The sequence below is a fragment of the Bos taurus genome, chromosome 6, assembly GCF_002263795.3.
Source record: "Bos taurus isolate L1 Dominette 01449 registration number 42190680 breed Hereford chromosome 6, ARS-UCD2.0, whole genome shotgun sequence".
NCBI lineage: Eukaryota > Metazoa > Chordata > Mammalia > Artiodactyla > Bovidae > Bos > Bos taurus.
The window spans coordinates 78,330,373-78,345,014 of NC_037333.1; positions in this window are offsets into that span (position 1 = coordinate 78,330,373).

Below are 14,642 nucleotides of genomic sequence, written 5' to 3' on the forward strand. Positions count from 1 at the left end.
AAGGCAATGGCAACCCGCTCCAGTACTCTTGCCTGGAAAATTCCATGGACAGAGGAGCCTGGTAGGCTGCAGTCCATGGGGTCGCTAAGAGTCGGACATGACTGAACAACTTCACTTTCACTTTTCGCTTTCATGCATTGGAGAAGGAAATGGCAACCCACTCCAGTGTTCTTGCCTGGAGAATCCCAGGGACAGAGGAACCTGGTGGGCTGCCGTCTATGGGGTCGCACAGTCAGACACGACTGAAGCGACTTAGCAGCAGCAGCAGCAGCAGTCATCATTTGGCATTATATTTTTAGGTTACTTGGTAAAAAAGAGAAACTGAAAAATATACCTAATAAATAGGTTGAATATCTTGCAGATAAGTTAAAAAAAAAAAAAAAACAGAAGAAATAATTTACTGATTTGCTTGGAATGAGGAAAATTTTATTTTTTCCCATATAACCCTTAAGCTATTTAGCTTACACGATTAAAGAGGTTTTACCCTACCTACTAACCTTGTTCAAATATACTTATATATGAGCCAGACCATGCATCCTAATATACAGAAAATATTCATCTAAATATATGCTATTCAGTTCAGTCAGTAGCTCAGTCGTGTAAGACTGTTTGTAACCCCATCGACTGCAGCATGCCAGGCCTCCCTGTCCATCACCAACTCCCAGAGATTACTCAAACTCATGTCCATCGAGTCAGTGATGCCATCCAACCATCTCATCCTCTGTAATCTCCTTCTCCTCCTGCCTTCAAATTTTCCCAACATCAGGGCCTTTTCCAATGAGTCAGTTCTTCACTTCAGGTGGCCAAAGTATTAGAGTTTCAGCATCAGTCCTTCCAAGGAATATTCAGGATTGATTTGTTTTAGGATGGGCTGGTTGGATCTCCTTGCTGTCCAAGGGACTCTCAAGGGTCTTATCCAACACCAGAGTTCAAAAGCATCAATTTTTCCGTGCTCAGCTTTCTTTACACTCTAACTCTCGTATCCATATATGACTACTGGAAAAACCATAGCTTTGACTAGACCAACCTTTGTTGGCAAAATAATGTCTCTGCTTTTTAGTATGCTGTCTGGTTTGTTCTTCCAAAGAGCAAGCATCTTTTAATTTTATGGCTGCAGTCACCATCTGCAGTGATCCAACCAGTCCATTCTGAAGGAGATCAGCCCTGGGATTTCTTTGGAAGGAATGATGCTAAAGCTGAAACTCCAGTACTTTGGCCACCTCATGGGAAGAGTTGACTCATTGGAAGACTCTGATGCTGGGAGGGATTGGGGGCAGGAGGAGAAGGGGACGACAGAGGATGAGATGGCTGGATGGCATCACTGACTCGATGGACGTGAGTCTGAGTGAACTCTGGGAGTTGGTGATGGACAGAGAGGCCTGGCATCCTGGGATTCATGGGGTCGCAAAGAGTCGGACACAACTGAGTGACTGATCTGATCTGGTCTGATATATATGTATGTATGTATATATATATACATATAATATATATATATATATATAAAGTCTCTCACTATTCCCACTGTTTCTGCATCTATTTGCCATGAAGTGATCGGGCCAGATACCATGATATTCATGAAATCCCTTCAAAAAAATTAGAGATACCAAGGGAACATTTCATGAAAACATAGGCACAATAAAGGACAGAAAGATATAAAGAAGAGGTGGCAAGAATAAATAGAACTATACAAAAAAAAATTCTGCTAATGACCCAGCTAATCACGATAGTATGATCACTCACCTAGAGCCAGACATCTGAGCATGTGAAGTCAAGTGGGCCTTAGGAATCATCACTACAAATAAAGCTAGTGGAGGTGATGGGATTCCACTTGAACTATTACAAATGCTAAAAGATTATGTTGTAAAAGTGCTGCACTCAATTTGCCAGCAAATTTTGGAAACTCAGCAGTGGCCACAGGACTGGAAAAGGTCAATTTTCATTCCAATCCCTAAGAAAGGAAATGCCAAAGAATGTTCAAACTACTGCACAATTGCACTCATCTCATACGCTAGTAAAGTAATGCTCAAAATTCTCCAAGCCAGGCTTCAACAGTACATGAACCATGAACTTCCAGATGTTCAAGCTGGATTCAGAAAAGGCAGAGGAGCCAGAGATCAAACTTCCAACATCTGTTAGATCATCGAAAAAGCTAGAGAGTTACAGAAAAACATCTACTTCTGCCTTATTGACTATGACAAAGCCTTTGACTGTGAGGATCATAACAAATTCTGGAAATTTCTTCAAGAGATGGGAATAACAGGCCACCTTACCTGCCTCTTGAGAAATCTGTATTCAGGTTTGGAAGCAACAGTTAGAACTGTACATGGAAAAATGGAATGGTTCTAAACTGGGAAAGAAGTATGTCAAGGCTGTATATTGTCACCCTACTTATTTAACTTATATGCAGAGTGTATCATGAAAAATGCACAGCTGGATGAAACGCAAGCTGGAATCAAGATTTCCAGAAGTAATATCAATAATCTCAGACATGCCAATGACACCACACTTATGGCAGAAAGTGAAGAAGATCTCAAGAGCCTCGTGATGAAAGTGAAAGAGGAGAGTGAAAAAGTTGACTTAAAACTCAGTATTCTAAAAACGAAGATCATTGCATCTGGTCCCATCATTTCATGGCAAATACATGGGGAAACAATGGAAACACTGAGAAATTTGTTTTTGGGGGCTCCAAAATCCCTGAAGATGGTGACTATAGCCATGAAATTAAAAGATGCTTGCTCCTTCGAAGAAAAATTATGACCAACCTAGACAGCATATTAAAAAGCAGAGACCTTACTTTGCCAACAAAGTTCCATCTAGTCAAAGCTATGGTTTTTCCACTAGTCAGGTATGGATGTGAGAGTTGGACTATAAAGAAAGTTGAGTGCCGAAGAATTGGTGCTTTTGAACTTTGGTGTTGGATAAGACCCTTGAGAGTCCCTTGGACTGCAAGGAGATCCAACCAGTCCATTCTGAAGGAGATCAGCCCTGGGATTTCTTTGGAAGGAAGAATGCTGAAGCTGAAACTCCAGTACTTTGGCCACCTGATGTGAATAACTGACTCATTTGAAAAGACCCTGGTGCTGGGAATGATTGAGGGTGGGCAGAGAAGGGGATGACAGAGGATGAGATGATTGGATGGCATCACCAACTCAATGGACATGAGTTTGAGTAAGCTATAGGAGTTGGTTATGGACAGGAGGCAATTTGATCTCTGGTTCCTCTGCCTTTTCTAAATCCACCTTGAACGTTTGGAAGTTCATGGTTCATGTACTGTTGAAGCCTGGCTTGGAGAATTTTGTGAATTATGTTGCTAACATGTGACATGAGTGCAATTGTGCAGTATTTTGAACATTCTTTGGCCTTGCCTTGCTTTGGGATTGGAATGAACACTGACCTTTTCCAGTCCTGTGGCCATTGCTGAAGTTTCCAAATTTGCTGGCATATTGTGTGCAACACTTTCACAGCATCATCTTTTAGGATTTGAAATAGTTCAACTGGAATTCCATCACCTCCACTAGCTTTGTTCATAGTGATTCTTCCTAAGACCCACTGGACTTCGCATTCCAGGATATCTGGTTCTAGGTTAGTGATCATACCATTTTGGTTATCTGTGTCATGAAAATCTTATCTGTATAGTTCTTCTGTGTATTCTTGCACCTCGTTTTATTATCTTCTGCTTCTCTTAGGTCCATACCATTTCTGCCCTTTACTGTGCCATCTCTATATCTAAACATAATTCTATAATCTGACGATAGTAATTTTATTAGAGGCTTTGAATATATTTTTTAAAATTAATTTTTTTTGGAACTCTTTGACCAATAAATTCAACTAGTCATATAAAGGCAGTGTGGTAGAGTGCGTTAAAAATACAGACTTTTGCATGAAACAAAATGGGTTTAAAATTCTGCTTTATGGTTTATAACCTGAGTGAACTTTCAAAAATTTTTTAAATCATGTGCTTCAGCTCCCTCATCTATAAAATAGAGATAGTAATAGTACTTATCTCATAGAAAATTGTAAAACTTAGGTGAGTTAGTAGTTATAAAGCACTAAGAACTGTATCTGAGGCATATTAATGATGATATGCTGGTTGTTGCTATAATTATAGTCATCCTCCTTCTCCTTTATACCCAGTCCTATTCTGATTTATCTTTTCTCTTAATGGTATTTTTAAAAAAACCCTCAAAATACAAAATTATTTTTTATTTTACATCACTTTTTACTCTCAGTCAAGTAATTGCCTATTGTTGATATCCCCTTTCATGTTTCCATTGGCATGTAATTTATATTTCCACTATCAATGTAGTTCAGAACCTGTTTTTGACTAATATAATTACATGAATCTCATAATTGAACTGCCTACCTTTCTTCCTTCAGCATTTTTAAGTGCCTTCTCTAAATTTTTAATCCAAATTACTTACTACTGTCAAAGTAGTTATTCCAAATTGTGTCTGTAATCATAAAAAAATCCTGTTTAAAGCAAACAGAATTTCTTATTAGACACAAAATAATAGGTAACTTGAAAAGCATGGATATAATTTCTAGAGCTTCCCTCAACATAATTTCTAGATTCATTTCTTATTACTCCACTTTATGCAGGATATATTCCCAGCCAAGCAGAATTAATTAGTATTTCTGGACACAGTAATGTACTTATAACAAGTTACTGAATTTTTGAAGTCAATTTTGCAGACTCCATTTCTGAGAATTTAAGCACAAACTGAAAAGTAAATAAAACAGAGGTAAACTAGAATATTATGGCATAAATAATGGGTAAAACACTAAGATGTGACCTCTTAAAAACATCTTGAAGTATTTGAAAGGCTAATCGATGAATGAAAAATTAGGTATCAGTTTTTAAGGCCACAAAAATGGACATAGAAATGATGGAACACATAAAGAGATTGATTTCAGTTCAAGTGAGGGAAAAACTTTAGCAGGAGGAGTACTTGCAGGTAGACTATACCTCATAGGCTAATTAACATTTTTGTTGTTGTTGTTGTTTTAAGTGTTTTATTTTCATATAATAAAAAAGAGAGATTTGAGTCAAATTTCCTGAATGATTTGCTTAAAGTGTTTTTAAAATAGGGCCCAAGTGGTGTAATTTAAGAAATTTTAAGCAATATCATTTATATCTGTATACATGCCTTTTTTGATAATGCTAGTATTATCTTTATAACTATTTATACTTTCCTTCTCAAAATTATCATAAAAATTGAAGGAAACAAATAGCAAATGAACAAAATGTATTTCTAAATATTATTAAATTACAGAGATTTTTTTTTTTCCTTATTTAGGGCTTTAAATGGGAGAAAAACAATCCCTTTACTATTATAGTTTTTTTTTTTTTTTTGCCATAAGTAAATAAAACTGGTCTGCTTGTGGCCTTGATAGAATAATCAGATATGCCCTTCTGATGCAACTAAAAAACTAGGCATAAAATGAGACAACATTTTTTAGACATTATTAAATGAGCAATAAAAACCTTTATTTTGGGGACTATCTAAATGCTAGTCTTTACTCTCTCCTCAGAGGCACATTTTATACCAGAGAGCATAAAGATAAAAGTCAGAGCAGGCTTTGGTAGTATTTTGAGATGAGGAGGCAGAGATGAATATTATAGGCTGTTAAAATGGTTAGAACTTGTGGGACAGTGCACTATAGAGAAAGGAATCTAAAGTAGAAAACTCCAGATCCTGTATGAAGTGAGCTGCATTTTTTGGGGGGCAGGGTGCAAAAGTTTAGAATATACAAGCACAGAATCTGCGAAGTTAGAGAAGAGTAGTGACAGCAAAGCTGAGAGGTAAATGGAGATGTGCAAGTGTGCACAGAGCTGAGAATTGTTTCACTTCTCACCAAGTCACTGTAGAGAGATTTTATTGTGTATTCCAGATATTTAGTTCAAATTCCAGAATGCAATATTTTAAGAAAATGTAACTTCGTACAGCAACTGTGAAGAACAGTATAGAGGTTCCTTAAAAAATTAAAAATAGATCTGCCATATGATCCAGCAATCACATTTCTGGGAATATATTTGAAAAGAGAACATAATTCAAAAAGATGCAGGCACCCTAATGTTCATTGCAGCACTGTTTACAATAGTCAAGTCAAGGAAGCAACCTAAATGTCCATCAACAGAGGAATGGATAATGAAGATGTGGTACATATGTATAATGGAATACTCAGTTTGGTTCAGTCATTCAGTCATGTCCAACTCTTTGTGACCTCATGAATTGCAGCATGCCAGGCCTCCCTGTCCATCATCAACTTCCAGAGTTCACTCAGCTCATGTCCATCGAGTTGGTGATGCCATCCAGCAATCTCATCCTCTGTTGTCCCCTTCTCTTCCTTTCCCCGATCCCTCCCAGAATCAGAGTCTTATCCAATGAGTCAACTCTTCACATGAAGTGGCCAAAGTACTGGAGTTTCAGCTTTAGCATCATTTCTTGCAAAGAACACCCAGGACTGATCTTCTTTAAAATGGACTGGTTGGATCTCCTTGCAGATCAAGGGACTCTCCAGAGTCTTCTCCAACACCACAGTTCAAAAGCATCAGTTCTGTTCTATACATCAAGTGTCTCTTTTGCTGCCTCATACACAGGGTTATTGTTACCATCTTTCTAAATTCCATATATATGCGTTAGTATACTGTATAGAACAGTCTTATGGACTCTGTGGGAGAGGGAGAGGGTGGGAAGATTTGGGAGAATGGCATTGAAACATGTAAAATATCATGTATGAAATGAGATGCCAGTCCAGGTTCGATGCACGATACTGGATGCTTGGGGCTAGTGCACTGGGACTACCCAGAGGGATGGTATGGGGAGGGAGGAGGGAGGAGGGTTCAGATTGGGGAACACATGTATACCTGTGATGGATTCATTTTGATATTTGGCAAAACTAATACAATTATGTAAAGTTTAAAAATAAAATTAAATTAAAAAAACAAAAACAAACAAACAAAAAAACAAAAGCATCAATTCTTCGGCACTCAGCCTTCTTCACAGTCCAACTCTCACATCCATACATGACCGCTCGAAAAACCATAGCCTTGATGAGACGGACCTTTGTTGCCAAAGTAATGTCTCTGCTTCTGAATATACTGTCTAGGTTGGTCATAACTTTTCTTCAAAGGAGTAAGCATCTTTTAATTTCATGGCTGCAGTCACCATCTGCAGTGATTTTGGAGCCCCCAAAAATCAAGTCTGACACTGTTTCCACTGTTTTCCCATCAATTTCCCTTGAAGTGATGGGCCCAGATGGCATGGTCTTAGTTTTCTGAATGTTGAGCTTTAAGCCAACTTTTTCACTCTCCTCTTTCACTTTCATTGGGAGGCTTTTTAGTTCCTCTTCACTTTCTGCCATAAGGGTGGTGTCATCTGCATATCTGAGGTTATTGATATTTCTCCCGGCAATCTTGATTCCAGCTTGGGATTCATCCAGCCCAGCTTTTGTCATGATATACTCTGCATAGCAGTTAAATAAGCAGGGTAACAATATACAGCCTTGACGTACTCCTTTTCCTATTTGGAACCAGTCTGTTGTTCTATGTCCAGTTCTAACTGTTGCTTCCTGACCTGCATACAAATTTCTCAAGAGGCAGGTCAGGTGGTCTGGTATTCCCATCTCTTTCAGACTTTTCCAAAGTTTATTGTGATTACACAGTCAAAGGCTTTGGCATAGTCAGTAAAGCAGAAATAGATGTTTTTCTGGAACTTGCTTTTTCCATGGTCCAGTAGATGTTAGCAATTTGATCTCTGGTTCCTCTGCCTTTTCTAAAACCAGCTTGAACATCAGGAAGTTCATGGTTCATGTACTGCTGAAGCCTGGCTTGGAGAATTTTGAGCATTACTTTACTAGCGTGTGAAATGAGTGCAATCGTGTGGTAGTATGAGCATTCTTTGGCATTACCTTTCTTTGCGATTGGAATGAAAACCGACCTTTTCCAGTCCTGGGACCATTGCTGAGTTTTCCAAATTTGCTGGCATGTTGAGTGCAACACTTTCACAGCATCATCTTTCAGGATTTGAAATAGCTCAACTGGAATTCCATCACCTCCACTAGCTTTGTTCATAGTGATGCTTTCTAAGGCCCACTTGACTTCACATTCCAGAATTTCTGGCTCTAAGTCAGTGATCACACCATCATGATTATCTGGGTCATGAAAATCTTTTTTGTACAGTTCTTCTGTGTATTCTTGCCACCTCTTCTTAATATCTTCTGCTTCTGTTAGGTCCATTTCTGTACTTTATCAAGCCCATCTTTGCATGAAATATTCCCTTGGTATCTCTAATTTTCTTGAAGAGATCTCTAGTCTTTCCCATTCTGTTGTTTTCGTCTATTTCTTTGCACTGATTGCTGAGGAAGGCTTTCTTATTGCTCCTTTCTATTCTTTGGAACTCTGAATTCAGATGTTTATATCTTTCCTTTTCTCCGTTGCTTTTCACTTCTCTTCTTTTCACAGCTATCTGTAAGGCCTCCTCAGACAGCCATTTTGCTTTTTTGCATTTCTTTTCCATGGGGATGGTCTTGATCTCCGTCTCCTGTACAATGTCACGAACCTGCATCCATAGTTCATAAGGAATATTACTCAGCCATAAAACAGAATGAAGTAATGTGATTTGTAGTAACATGGATGGACATAAAGATTATATATTGAGTGGATAATCAAAGATAGATATCATATGATATCATTTATATTGGAATGTTACAATAATGGTACTAATGTGTATGTCTACAAAATAAAAATAGAGTTACAGATATAGAAAGCAAACATGGTTACTGGGGTAAGGATGTGCTTATCTCCTCAGTCGTGTCTGACTCTTTGAGACCCCATGGACTGTAGCCCACCAGGCTCCTCTATCCATGGGGATTCTCCAGACAAGCCTACTGAAGTGGGTTGCCATGGGCTCCTTCAGGGGATCTTCCCAACCCAAGGATAAATCCCAGGTCTCTCACATTGCAGGCAGATTCTTTACAGTCTGAGGCACCAGGGAAGCTCACACCAAGGTGTAAGGGAGAGAGGGATAAGTTGGGAAATTGGGATTGACATATAAACACTACTGTGTATAAAATTGGTAGCTATTGATAACAAGGACCTACTGTATAGCACAGAGAACTCTACTCAATACTTTCTAATGGCTTATATGGTAAAAGAATGTAATAAAGAGTGGATATGTTTATAACTGTTTCATTTTGCTGTATACATGAAACTAACTCAACACTGTACTCCAATGAAATTTTTAAAAACAAAGTAGCCAGGAGAGTAATGAGGAACACAAAAAGAAGCCAAAAGAATTTCTTAGATCTATTGGGTCAAAGTAGCCAAAAAAATTCTCCCAGCTCGCCTCCCCTTTTGGTTAGGTATGTGACCACTGTTGGGGAGTCCCTGGTGGCTCAGATGGTAAAGAATCTGCCTGCAATATGGGAAATCTGGGTTCAATCCTTGGGTCAGGAAGATCCCCTAGAGAAGGGCATGGCAACCCACTCCAGTGTTGTTGCCTGGAGAATTCTCTGGACAGAGGCAGCTGGTGAGCTATAGTCCATGGGGTTGTTAAGAGTTGGACAAGACTGGGCAACTAACACACACACACACGACTGCTGTTAGGTTCTGATAACTTTTAGCAATTGAATTGCTTCCTTTAGTTTTATATAAACAAATATAGTAGCTTTTTAGATCCAACCTAGACACTGCTTTACTTGTGGTTAGGTGAATTAATCCAATATGTTTCCAATACATTTTCATCACTGCCTAAGACGCTTTGAATTGGGTTTCTATTATTTCAGTAATGTAATTCTGAATAGTATATTTGTAATTTTGAATGATATTGCTGTTCTTAAAAATGTATTTAGTTTGTGAAATCCCAAAACAACATGCTCTTAAACTAAATACCTCAAGTAACAATTTCTTTCTTTAGAAATGAATTTTACCAACTAAAAACAAACAAACAAAAAATTTTTGGCAGAATGTTTTATGATTTACAGTGAACTCTTTACCTGTGTTTGTTCTTAATATTTGTTTACTTCAGTAGTAACACCATATATATAAAACATATATTGTGAACTGTGAGGAAGAACCTGGAAGTCAGCTGAGACCCACATTTCAAAAATATATTTTAAAAAAATCATTCAAGAAATCTTATATATTTTCTATATAAATGTATAAGAATTCACAGGAAAACACATTATTTTTTTAATTTTTATTTATTTATTTTTTACTTTACAATATTGTATTGGTTCTGCCACACATCAGCATGGATCTGCCACGGGCATACGTGTGTTCCCCATCCTGAACCCCCCTCCCACATCTCCCTCCCCATACCATCCCTCCGAGTCACCCCAGTGCACCAGCCCCATGAACAATTTTTCTTATCAACTGTGGATATTTAGAGAAAAACTGTTTGAATGCAGATATGAACATAAAAATATGTCTAATGTCTTTTAAAATGTGTAAGAATTAATCAAAAAATTGAAATGCAATTAAGGGCTTGAATAAAATACAATGCATTTGAGAAAATGAAAAAAATAATAGGTTGTAAACCTTAGATAATACATTTAACAGAGACCTGCCTTCATTTTGTGTAGATATAAAAATGTGTGCATTGAAATAACCCTTTTGTACATCACTTTCCCCCACCCCTCACTCTCTGGATGAATTGAAATCTGGAAGCCATGGAAAGAATACTGAAACTGTTATCAATTGGATTACTTCATAAAAAGGAAAACATGACAAATTTTTATAGCTCCTTCAGGTCTACTTTAAGTTATTTTAAAAAATCTTTCTACAGCATCAACATCAACAGTCGAAAATATCATTCCTAATATAGTTAGAGGATCAAGTGGGATTAATAACAAATATACAGATGCCTTGGGCATTAAGAAAACTTGATAGCAATGCACCATCTGTTTATGCAGTTATTCTTATCTTGACATGCTGAAAGTCTGATAAAAGTTAAGTAGATTTTCCACATAATTACATTATAAAATTGATGTTAGTGTTTGAATAGGTAGAAGTACATTATAAGAAATGCCACCTGATAAGTTTGATAAAATATTCCAGCAAGTTTAAGGGAAATGTTGTGGCTATTTAGAAGTCAAGAGTCTGTAGGATGTTTCATAAAGTTTTACTTTGTTAAAATACTTAATTTCAATAAGAATTGATACGAAATTAAAACACAGTCACTATGTTCTAGACCTAAGTATTTATTTTTAATGATATATTTTAATAGGTATTTAATCAAATATTTTACATGAAATAGATGTTGATAACAGGCTGCAACAAAATCAACTTCTAGTTTACAAATAGTGGTGATTTTTCAGTTTACTCCCTTTGTCTTTGTTTTCTAATTTTCACTTTAAAACTTGGTTTCTTTTTCTGTCACAGCTTCCAACAAAGGAAAAGAAATTTGTACTCCAGCTTGCCTACTGTTTCTATTAAATCTGATCTACATGTTTGTGTGCATGCTCAGTTATTTCCAACTCTTTGTGACCCGGTGGACTGTAGCCCATCAGGCTCCTCTGTCTATGGAATGTTCTAGGCAAGAATACTTGAGTGGGTTGCCATTTACTCCTCTAGGGGATCTTCCCAAGGCAGGGATCGAACTGCTGTCTCCTGTGTCTCCTGAATTGTAGGATGTTTTATAAAGTTCTACTTTGTTAAATTACTTAAACAATTTCAGTAAGAATTGATACAACATTAAAACACAGTCACTATGGTTTAAAAAACCAATCCACCATGGCAGGTGGATTCTTTAACACTGTACCACCTGGGAAGTCATCATTATGCAGAGCAGAAAAGTGAATTCAAAATTCTATCCTATTGTGTTTCTTAATATTTTATAACCACTGAAAGGGACTTCCCTGGTGGCCTAGTGTTTAAGAATCCACTTTGCAGTGTAGGGGATGCAGGTTTGATCCCTGGTTGGGGAACTAAGATCCCATATGCCTTGGTGCAACTAAGCCCACACTACTACTACTGAGCCGAATACAGCCATGAGATTTGGACCATAAAGAAAGCTGAGCCTTGAAGAATTGATACTTTTGAACTGTGAAGTTGGAGAAAACTCTTGAGAGTCCCTTGGACAGCAAGTATATCAAACCAGTCCATCCTAAAGGAAATCAGTCCTAAATATTCATTGGAAGGACTATTGCTGAAGCTGAAACTCCAATCCTTTGGCTACCTGATGTAAAGAACTGACTAAGTTGAAAAGACCCTGATGCTGGGCAAGATTGAAAGCAGGAGAAGAAGGGGATGATAGAGGATGAGATGGTTGGATGGCATCACTGACTCGATGGACATGAGTTTGAGCAAGCTCCGGGAGAAGGTGGTGGACAGGGAAGCCTGGCATCCTGCAGGCCATGGAGTCACAAAGAGTCAGACATGATTGAGCCATTGAACTGAACTGAACCTGTGGGAGGGGGGGAGGGAAATTGTGGTGAAATAGAAGCTACCAGCGAAGTGTCTGTGGGGCTTCTAAATCTTTGTCTCTGAGCTTGTGTTCCCAACCTCTCGACAAATGGAATACTCTAAGAAGTTATAAGGAGAGCATTTCAAAATCAAGAGTTCCAGTAGTGAGTTGTTTCAACACTGAAGTTGTGTTACCACTGTTTCAAGGCAATGGTGATCAATATAGAGGATATGCACACTTACCAGCAACCTACCACACTTCCAGGCTTCACATGTGTTTTACCTGATCTCTTAATCACCACATTTCAAGGACTTTTCAAACAGACCTAGTTTGCTGAGAATAATTCTGCTTCCATAAACATACAGATATAACTAACAATACAATTTTCTAGACATATTTTGTGTGAAAATATTCATTTTAGTCATGTATGTATGTGAGAGTTGGACCATAAAAAGGCTAAGCAATGAAAAATTGGTGATTTTGGATTGTGGTGCTGGATAAGACTCTTGAGAGTCCCTTGGACTTCAAGGAGGTCAAGCCAGTCAATCCTAAAGGAATTCACCCCTGAATTTTCATTGGAAGGACTGATGCTGAAGCTGATGCTCCATTAATTTGGCCACCTGATGCAAAGAACTGACTCATTGGAAAAGACTCTGATAATGGGTAAGATTGAAGGCAGGAGGAGAAGGGGATGACAGAGGATGAGATGGTTGGATGGCATCATTGACTCAATGGACATGAGTTTAAGCAAATTCTTGGTGATAGTGAAGGACAGGGAATCCGTGTGTGCTGTAGCCCATAGGGATCCAAAGAGTCAGACACATCTTAGCAACTGAACAATAACAGTTGAGAAGATTATGGAAACATGTCCTCTTGTAACTACACAAGAAGTTGCTGAAGAGCTCAACATCAACCATTCTACAGTCATTCAGCACTTGAAGCAAATTGAAAAGTTCAATAAGTGGGTGCCTCATGAGCTAACTGTAAGTCAAAAATCTCGTCATTTTGAAGTGTTGTCTTCTCTTATTCTATGTAACAACAATGAACCATTTCTTGATTGGACTGTAACATGTCACAGAAAGTAAGATTTTACATAATAAGTCGCAACAACTCAGTGGTTGGGCTTCGAAGAAGATCCAGAACACTTCCCAAAGCCACACTTGCACCAAAACAAGATCATGACCACTGACTGATGGTCTGCTGCCCATCTGATCCACTACAGCTCTCTGAATCCCAGCGAAACTGTTACCCCTGAGAAGTATGCTCAGCAAATCAATGAGATGCACTGAAAATTGCAATGCCTGCAGCTGGCATTGGTCAACAGAATGGGCACAATTCTTCTCTAGGACAATGCCCAACCACGTGTCAAATTGTCACTCAGTGCTTTGAAAGAATAGGAATATGAAATTTTTCCTCATCCACCACATTCCCCTGAGTCCTCGCCAACCTACTACGACTTCTTCAGGCGTGTCAACAACGTTTTGCAGGAAAAATGCTTTCACAACTAGATGGATGCAGAAAACACTTTCCAAGAATTCACTGAATCCTGAGACATGGATTTATATTCTACAGGAATAAGCAAAATTATTTCTCATTGGCAAAAATGTGTTGATTGTAATGGTCTCTATTGTGATTAATAAAGATGTGTTTAAATAAATTATAATGATTTAAAATTCTTGATCTGAATTTGTAATTACATTTGCACCAACCTAATACCAGGGAAACTATTTGTTACTATACGAAGTTAGCAATGCTTATAGTGATGATAGTCAAAGTAGTGAAACTTAGTTTTATGTAAACATATTCCATTTAATGTTTATTAACAAAATTGACATAAGGGAGCTAATTCTAAGTCAGAATTGAAAATCTGAAGATTCTGTAGTCCCACAATACTTTCTTTATAATTTGAAGTTTAAGGAAAGAGAGATTATGAGTACTCCTCATTTTTAGATGTCCAGAATATCTTTTCAACTGTTTGGCTACTATTGATCATCAGTTTGGGGTGGCAGTTTTCTGATATGGTACAGGCTAGAGATGGCTCTGAGTCTGATTTAAATTCAATTACAATATGGATTCATTCTAGAATTGTCTGATGTATTTCTACTATCAATGTAGAACACATCTTAGCACTAATCCTAAAGTATTTTTAGAATAATTTAGAATAGTATTTTATCTTATTTGGATAATTCATTCACAATATCAATATACATAGAAGCAGAATATTATATTCTCTGA